We start from the raw sequence: 10,079 nt of genomic DNA, 5'->3' as shown, positions 1-10,079 counted from the left end.
AGCCATATACTGGCCACGCAATGGCCATTCGATGCATTAAAGAGCAGTGAATTTGTGCAGTTTCAGCGCAAAGTCAATAACGAAAGAGCTGAAAGGAGGGGTACTCGTCATTTCTGACGAAATCTGACCAATATGCTCCGCCTCCACCTAAATAGCGTTTTTTTGTGGATGAAAGTGCCACGCGGTATTATTTGAGTTCATACTGTCCTACCGGGAAGTCGTACAGCACAATCCACTCTGCAAATATTCAGAAGTTCAATGTTATGACATTTGAACATTTTGGAATGTATCGATTTGATTATTTGACAAAAGATTAAAAACATTCAAACGATACCGAGATATATAGTTTTCACTATTTTGTTGTACTCAGTTGTGTTGAGTATATAAATAGTTGTTTTTGTATTTGTCTATACGATTTAAAAGTTAAGCCTAACAGTGTACTGTACTCTTGACATTTTGCTGTTGGTTCCTTCATAGTGCTTATAACGACACTTAGATGAATGTATAGTCTACATTATGAGCAGGGCTTGAGATGAAGTACTGAAAAGTTTGTTTTAATAATATGAAAATAGTTATGAATTCCATATTTTATAAAATGAGTCAGTGGAATACAAAACATCAGTGCAAATGAGATGTAAGTAAGGTTAGCTATGCATAGGCTTACTGCAGATGTGGCTTGAATACCAGATTTCTAGTCCTCTAAGATGTTTTGTTTCATCTTATCTTTGACATCCACCAACCTTAATGCTGCTTATATTTATATTTCTTCCTACCACTGCTGCCACTTTCTTTGTGACATTGCCTGTGATTTAATTTGCTATATTTTGTTGATATTGTTCATAGGTTGATATTGTTTTAATATTGTTTACATATATTGTATTGTTGAGCTGCTTGTGAAGTAAGAATTACTCACTACCCCCCCTAACCCCAACCCTAACCCCAACCCCAACCCCAGAGACCTCTTCACCCCTGCTACCCCCCTGTACATGTTCTCTCCTGCTAATAAAATAAATAATAAAAAATAAAAAAATAGCCTACTGGCATTACGACTGCCAGTAGGCCCCTGGTGTGAGCATTGATTACTCTGTCTTATGATGACTGTTGCATAGATGATTCACTTACTTAAACAAATGTATTGTTGTAAGTCGCTTTGGATAAAGGCGTCTGCTAAATGCCATAAATGTAAATGTAAAAGAATTTCACTGCACCTTTTGAAGCCTGCTGTAACTTGTGTACGTAACAATAAACTTGACTTTGACATTTACTTTGATATGGCAAGATAGACCATTCAAAACAACCATGAAATCACATCATTATAGAACAACATCGCTCTGGTGGCCAATGGAATGAAAACAGCTATGATGAAAAAAAAAAAAGGCCTCGAAAAAAACTCGCCCTCAGCTGAGAGACATAGGTTCGCCCTGCTGTGAGGAATGAATGACCATATATTTTACAGTGCCTCACCACCACGGATAGGAACGTGACTCAGTGCTGTCACAGGCCTTTCTAAGGTCAGGTTCCGCCCGTTGTCTCAGGTCCAGCTCGCTCTGGCCATCCATCATTGGGAAATTGAATCGTTCCCCACGCCAAAATGCCACAGAGTCCAATCAACTATTACTTTTTAGCCCAACAGCAGGATGGTCATATTGCAAATCACAGTGAACAGCCCCTGAGATAGGCAGTTGATTTATCTCCTCCAGGGCTGCTGTTGGCTAAGTGGCCAAGCTCTCTCTGGAAGTGCTGATATCTGGGGGTTCAGGTCGGCTGCTTTCTCTTGAGTTTCCTGTGAAACTACCTCAGGGCTCCTGGTGTCCATGTTACAATTTGTACTGTATCTCCTTTTTGACTGGATGTTAAGACTTTCACATACAAAATACTTGATAGCCCTGATGTGTTGGGATTTTACTAATGTGTTCTCACTGAGTGGTTGTTGCAAACAACATATGTTTTTATTTCCCCTGCGGTCCAAGGTACTTGAATCGAGGAGCAGACTGGATATGTGAGATGTATCAGCCATTCATGGAGGACACATGAAACTTAATAAAATAATCGTCTTTATTGGTCAACTTCGGCTGAACAGCATGAACTAGGAATGCATTAATTAAAGGGGCTATCTGGGATTCAAACACTAACAAAGCATTCTCCCCTCCCCTTTATTTGGTAAACAGCTGAGGGAGAAATGGAGAAATGTAACCACTCTAAAATACAGCGACAGAGCTACGGATGCAAGGGCTAATCATGAGATCAAAATGATAGTTTTAAACATATTTTTAAGCTATACAGTGTTTGTTTGCAATGACACTGTTTACAAACAATGGCATAAAACAAGCTTATATTTGGGGTTCTAATGGGGGTAAGACAGTTGATTCATGAGGCATTTATAAGTTACATTCTTGAAGAATCAATTACTATATATCGATCATTTAAAAGTGGAAAAATTGATGTACCAATCCCAGATTGCCCCTTTAATGGTTCTTGCCTTTGTGATATTGCATTCTGCTTTATGGGGATGGCATAGCGGGCCACCTTGAGATTCACAATGGACTCCAAGGCCACATGTGATGACCTCACAAGAGTTGCTGAATCAAGATGGATTGGGCTCTCTGACATATTCATCTATTTACCTGACCTAAAATAGGCCCATTCTCAAAAATGTGATCTATGCAGGGATGGAGAAAGTCTGAGGTCATGGGCAGGTGCAAGAGAAAGTCCAGTACGAAGATACAATATATGTATTATATTTTGTTTTGTTAACTGGTCACTGTGAGCTCTTAGGCAGGCAATAAACCTTCAAGTGTGGTACTGAAGCTATACTTTCATGATCAATTATCCAGAGAAATATTGAAGAAACTGAATAATGATCCCATTCATTAGCACCTCATTTACAAAGAAAACCGTTGTCTCTGGATTAACTGCCACGACTTCTGGCAATTCTCAACCCAAAATCATGTCAATTGCTTTATAATATCCCTCATCATATTCTAACTCCTTTCATCTCTTACAGAACATAAGAGAGCAAGTGAATTAAAGGGTGAATTATGATTTTGGAACATGATTCAGTTTAGTCCATAGAGAATTGGGTGTCATCATGAAAAATGTTTGTTTGTCACCCTCTCCGTGAGAGAATGTTCACCCTTTCATTACATTATTTACATAAATATGTTTAGGAATGTTAAAGGTCCAGTATGTGGATTTTAGCTTTAAATAGTGCTAAATGGCCATGATAAATCGTTAGCCATCATGAATAAGATCACATGATGAAGAACATTCAGTGAAGAGTGCTATTAGTTCAAACAAAGCGTTTTCTAAAATCTGGTGTCAGGTAGGACACTGGCCTTTATGTGCTTATTTCATGTTTTTTTTTTTTACAAGGATATGCACATTTAGAAAACGTAACATATGCACATTTTCACATTTTCAGTGTGGTCAGCGAGGGCAAACTACATCCTGGACATTTAACTTGTAACCTTGTGAGTATAACTGGAGTGAGAGGTTTGTTGATATTACCAATTCATAAGCAGGGGTTTTCTCTCTTACTATGCAATGTCATTGCTGCTCCTCATTCTCCACGGTGTAGATATGAGGGTGTTAGGCAGGATACCGCAGGTGAGACGACGGTCGTCCTTCAACAGGGTCTTCTTTCATGAAAGGTTGTCATGGTTATTACCAAAATAATGGAGCCTCTGAACATACACATTTTGTTACCCTTTTCTAGCTCTATTTAATTATCTCTCCCTCAATGAATGAAGCCAAGAGAATGAACAGTTGTTTCTAATTTGTAACAGGGGTTTGCCAAGGTAGCTCGACAAGCTGTCTGTAATGACCCAGTTAGAAAGAACCCTTATTCACAAATTGTTACCCTAAATATGTGTATATTGTTATATATTCTACATGTAAATGGTTGTAGATTGCTCTTATGTAATGGTACACTGCACAGTAATGTGTTTATGTTTTTTATAAAACCATGATAATCCTCAGGAATTTTGTTGACCAACCCATCGAATTTCAGCACATGTCATTCTCCTGGTGAGATTAAAGGTACAGTATGTAACATTCAAGCTTTTAAAAAGCGTCCTAATGGTTTTAATGACTATGTTTAATCTGTAGCGATCAGGGAATGGATATTATAAGAAATATTTCATTTACGAATGCTGCCATGGTCCCGAAAACCGTTTTCTACCCACTTCCTACCCGACACTCAGTTTGTATACAACAATGTTGCTACTGGCCAGGGGGGCGGTTGCCTCTTTGAATCACGTGCGCATGCAGAAACACAACAGCTAATGTCTGACACTGCAAATCCATTTCAAGGGGTTATATTATTATTAGGGAGGATGTTGAGGTTTGGAACTTCAAACTGAATTTCGCTGCAGTGGCCAGAGGTGGCAGATTTCCAACAGACAAATTCTATTGATTAATTTGATAAATTGCCTGGCTCACCTTTTCAATAAAGTTAATAAACAATAAAGCACATGAATGATAAAGCATGACTTCCACATTAATACATCTTCACACCGCACATTTGGTGGCCATTGAGCACTGTGCCTTTGTAAATGATGAGCTTCATCCAGGCTCAGCAGTAAAGCAGCAGAGGAGTTAATGGCAACGTTTACTGTGAAATAGCACCCACCCCCTCTTACAAAGAGAGGCCAGGATTCTGGGAGTCTTGAGTGTGCAGTCCTAGCTGTACTCAGAGGACCTGGCTGTGTCTGTGTGAGAAAGACTGTATTCTGCCATGCCTCTCTGAGCACTAATCAAGTCCAACCAAAAGAAAGAGTGTCTGCCCTCACAGGAAAACTAATACTCCATCAAAACTGGAAAAAATGTGATTCAAGTCCTTGAACTTTTCCTGAAAGCCGGACAAAATGCTGAGAATGTGAGGTTGATATTGCCGTGCAATTTCCATACATATTCATACATATGAATGATTGTGCATTAGATCTATGAGTACTTTTAATATGGTTGGTATTTAACTCCATGAGCAAGCATGATTTCTCAAAGGTAGGTGATCATTTCCAAACCATATTTCGATATGTTCTCTCTCACACTGCTCATAATCCTGGGCATCACTGCAGTAGTATGACATTGCAGATTTCACTAAGATTGTACTTGGGTTGTTTCGCTCCAGACTATTGTAATGTGTCTCTCTACACTACATTGTCTGATCTTGTGTCTCCATGAAATGGGAATACCTTGCAGCACACCTTTTTAGCTAACAGATCATTAAACACAGAGAGCTTGCAACCTACCAGAAGAGGGCATGAGACTCCAACTATGCAGCTAATGGTTAGCAGTTCCCATAGCAATGTCTGAGGTCTGAGTGTGTGTGTGTGTGTGTGTGTGTGTGTGTGTGTGTGTGTGTGTGTGTGTGTGTGTGTGGTGTGTGTGTGTGTGTGTGTGTGTGTGTGTGTGTGTGTGTGTGTGCGTAACTGTACATGTGTGCATACTTGAGAAAAGCTCTTTATATCCTTTCTGTTATTGCATTTATTCCACTCAGCCTGTTATTGTATTTCACTACCACATTGTGTCAAACCTCAATAGACTCAATCAGTGGTTTGCAAAGAGAATCTGATAGACTGCAGTGTCATTCTGAACTCGAGAATGAACGTTAAGACTGTGCAGAGGTGTATTCAAGCCATGGCAGTATTTAAGACAACACATTTCCACCCACTATCAAGTCTGATTTTTTGGCATTTAGCATGACTGAAGCTGTCAGCATGCGGTAGGTAGCAATTAACTTATGGACAATTTGGACATTGATAAATTAGGAGGTTTAGGGGCTGATTTATATAACTAGGAAGGTTAAAAAAAAATCGACAGTTTTTGAAACCTGATAATAGCATGTGCTTGTTGCCTGGAGACTGAGATGTGCTTGGCTCATCATCAGGTTTAATGTGATCTGAGGGTGCTTGGAGGCCCTGGAAAAGCTGAGATCAATGGCTTAAAAACCGAGCATAAAAACAGAACATCTGCGATTTTGTTAATATTTATCATTTTTGGTGACAAAATGTTTCACAGCTGTGGCCTTCTTAATGGAACTCAGTTCCTCCTCTGTGTAGCCCCTCAATTCCACATCTCAATGGAGAGTCAGCCATCTCATTATTCCCATTGTATTACGTTTTGCAAGGCAATCTTTTGAGTCTGCCTCAAGAGGTCATTGGAGAAAATATAGAAATTCCTGGATCCCTATTGTATCAATAACAAAAACAGACAGACCCCATCACTGCACGAAAAATGAATTCAATCATTGTAGTTTAGTTTAGTCTAGTTAAGGTTATATTATATTATAAGATTATAAGAGTATATTAGTTTAGTTTAGTTTAGCTCAGCAACATTTCGAAACATGTTCAACATTTTGGGAGAAAAACATAAAGAAATGGAATGAGAAGAACTGAAGTAGACATAAAGCTGAGAAAGAGAGAGAGGGGCTGAATTAACTGACTGCAGCTCACCTTATTCCCTGACTGCTCATAATGAATCCACAGGATGGATATTACCTTTGTCACATGGATAAGCAATGATTGCCTGGCTCAAAGATCTCTTGGCGAAGCGGGAGTAAACCTGCTGATTCTGTTGAAGTTGCAGATCAATCTACTGGAATGATGTACAGTGGCTCCGAGACCATCGCAGTGCAGGATTAGACATCGAATCAGTTATTGCAGATGGCAATTGGGACCCAGCGATAATACTCCTTTGTGAGGAAACAGAGGGCTTGTCATGAAAAGCAGATTTTAAGATGCAATATTTTTCATAATATCTGAGGTATCACTCTTGCCAATAAGCTAATCTGAAATGGTGACCACTGCATGTAGCATTTTTTTTTATTCAGCTCTTGTGAGCAAGCATGACACTTGAATCGAGGTAATTTCCATATTTCTGCATATTTCGATATCTGCTTTCCCACACTTGTGTTCTTCCCTTGTTCAGAGTAGTAAAGGGAAGAGATCAGTGTAGGAGAAGAACTAACTGTCTTGGCCTAACTATAGTACAGTAGTACAGTTACAGTATGCAAGTTGCCACTTTTAAGAACAAGGCATGTGCTAAAGGAAGTGTTATTTTCTCTATGCATGTGTTACTGTTAATCCCTGGGGGTGTCCAGCAGCACGCCTGGGCATCCTGCTGCACAAACAGGGAGACGGAGGCTGAGGAACAGGGGGCACATTCACAAAGGGCTGGGGAGGAGAGGAGAGAGGCGCTAGGTGGATGGAGCCAGAGTGGGTAGCAGGCAGCAGATGACTGCCTGTGCGTTGGAGTGTGGCGTGCTGTGTGAGTAAACAGATAACCAGCTTTAATGCTCGCCAGTCGGCGAAAGAAAGAGAACCAACGTGAACGTGACAGGACATTAAAGAGGGAGAGAGAGAGAGAGAGGCTCACAACCTGCCTTCGAGTTGGACAACACCTGATTACCATGGAGCCCTCGCGGTGTTTATGTTAATCAGAGCACCTAGCGTTGTGCTTCCACGTGCCAGGTTCTAGCGAGAAAGAGTAATTAATCACACTGCAGCAGCGAGACAAAGGGTGGGCAACATCAGTGGGTTTTAAATTAGCAGGTCTCTGCATATCTAGGTCATGGAAGTTGTTTGGAGCTCACCAAAGTGTTATGGACAGTCAAAGCCTGTGTGTCACTAACATCATGCAGTCCTTCCGACCATTACAGGGTGACTTGCTGTATTTGAACTACTTTATATGTACTGTATATTGTCCGGCTGTGTTTGTTAGTCTGAGGGTGTGTTTAGAGAAACGTATACTTGGAAGACCACAAGTACAGAAGGGCTATAGTGTACATTGACTTTTCATCTGTTCCTTGATAATTGTGCCGTATCTGGAAAGTATTGTGAAAACGACAGCTTGTGTGTCTTTTCCCCTGGCCTTGTAACAGCACACCCACTTGAAGCTATCAGAAATGGATAATTATTTGGTTATGTAAACCTGTCAGTCTGTTGATGAGAGTGATTGCAGCAGAGAGTGTTAATGTGATACAGGGAAAACAGACACCACAGTAATTATTCATGCATCCTTCCCAGCACTGCTTTACGGAGTACCATATAACTTTCATAATCCTTAACCGGCTTTCGGAACATGCAACTTAGTATAATGACATGTTTTTAGATTTGGCAAACTCTTGACAATTAACAACCAGCAGTACTGTATCTCTTCAAGCATTTAATGATCACATTGGACTATGTAAAACACTCTCCATCACTACCCGTCTTATCAGGATAAGTAAACGCTGCAAAAATCTCACTGTTTTTTTTATATAACCTCAATGGCAAACAATCCTTGACTCACTCAGGAACACAATTCTACAGCATTTTGAATGCAGTGCAGTTTACAGTTGAATGGCCACTTGCCTCGGATGGAACAGGGATATGCATGTGGACAGCATCAGTGATTTCAGTGAAAATCAATACTAGGGGAATTCATTTTAAAGCAGGCAGTGAGACACTCAGCATTATATCTGCTTCTTCTCTCTGTCTGATTGTCTCACAGTTGCATTTGCAAGACCACTCCATACTTCTCACCTTTCTGTCTGTAATTGTGAGGAAGAAAGGATTGGATATCAGTTTTCTTAATATGGAAAGAAACATGAGTGACCATGTCTGTTATCATCGGTATATAGTGTAAATATATCCTAGTGGATGTCATGGTAATCTCGATTGATTCGCTTGTGATTTATGGCTAGAATTCATCAAACCAACCCTGAAGGAAACATTTACAATATGGGCACATTCTGGTAGAGACACCTTTTAGATTATAGAACACTATTTAAACAGTGATTCTTATTGTGTTTGCCATGCTATTTAGAGCACTACTGTTCTCCCATAGGTTTGCCCTATTCCTTATAATGCTAAGGATACGCTGTAGCTAAGAGTATAACAATATTGTCATTATTATTAATAATAATTGTTATTGATTGCATTTAAATTGCATTTTCTAGACACCCAAAGCTCTCACATTGTAGTGGGGAGAATTCACCTCATCACTAACGATGTGTAGCACCCACTTGGGTGGTACCCTAGCAGTCATTATACCCTAAAAAACTCACCACAGATCAGATTTTAGTAAGGACAGTATGGTAGTTGCCCATATGGCCATTCAGTGACAATAGCACATTAACACTTGGGAGAGTGTTGACATACTTTACCACACTGACCGTTATCCCAGACATGTTAAAACTGTTTGGTTTAAACACAGGTTGTTGATTGAATTCTGGTCTTAGTGTTAATAAAGACTATATCAGAAGCCAGATTGCCAAAGGCAAACAGTGGCAATCAGAGATTAGCAACCAAATGCAGAGCAGGCTATGAGACGCCAGCTCTGATAGCAAGGAGGCATGCTGCACGAGCGTGGGGCCAGCAGCACCTGGAAGGCTTGGCTCTAGGAACAGGCAAGAGAGGGTAGGCCTGGGCCAGGCCTACTGGCTTCATGTCAGTCTAGGCCGTAAATGAAGCTACAGACAGCATGTGATGAGATTGCCAAGCAGACAGACTGATTTATGGGAAATGATGGCAGAGAGGTGGTGCTGATTAATGGCACAGCATTGACTTGATAAAGCCAGAGCCTCTTTCTGAGGCTGGGGTCAAAAGCATGCTTGGCTTGGCCACCCCAGAAGGTGATGCCACCCTGATTGAAACCCTGGAATATTGTGACATACCCCTGGAAACTAGTTTCCAAAAATACTGTTCTGTTCTGACCATTTGCAGTATGATTGGTTGTTTAATGAGAAAGCACATTGACTGAACGTCTCCTCCCAGAGTTTATGAAGTAGCCACTGGGCCGCTTAATTAAAGAACTATCTCCCCATTTAGATTTAGATGAGTTGTAAAATTAGCATCTCTCCTTTGCTTTTTCTGCTGACAAGAAGTTCCCCACAGTTTCTTGGTATTATGCATCAGTCAGTCAGATTTGATAGGGAGCAGTCAGGTGAGGAGAGGAGTGGCACTGTGTCTGCTGGAAGCAGGGACTGAGTGATGGGAGTCAGGAGATGTGCGTGAATGATTTGATCACCCACGTATAAGAGACATTGTTACCAGTGTGCTGTTGGAAGCTGTTGGGAGATTTAGTGAAAGGCAGACTTA

The sequence above is a fragment of the Argentina silus genome (genome assembly GCF_951799395.1).
Source record: "Argentina silus genome assembly, chromosome: 6".
NCBI lineage: Eukaryota > Metazoa > Chordata > Actinopteri > Argentiniformes > Argentinidae > Argentina > Argentina silus.
This window is presented reverse-complemented; position numbering follows the sequence as displayed.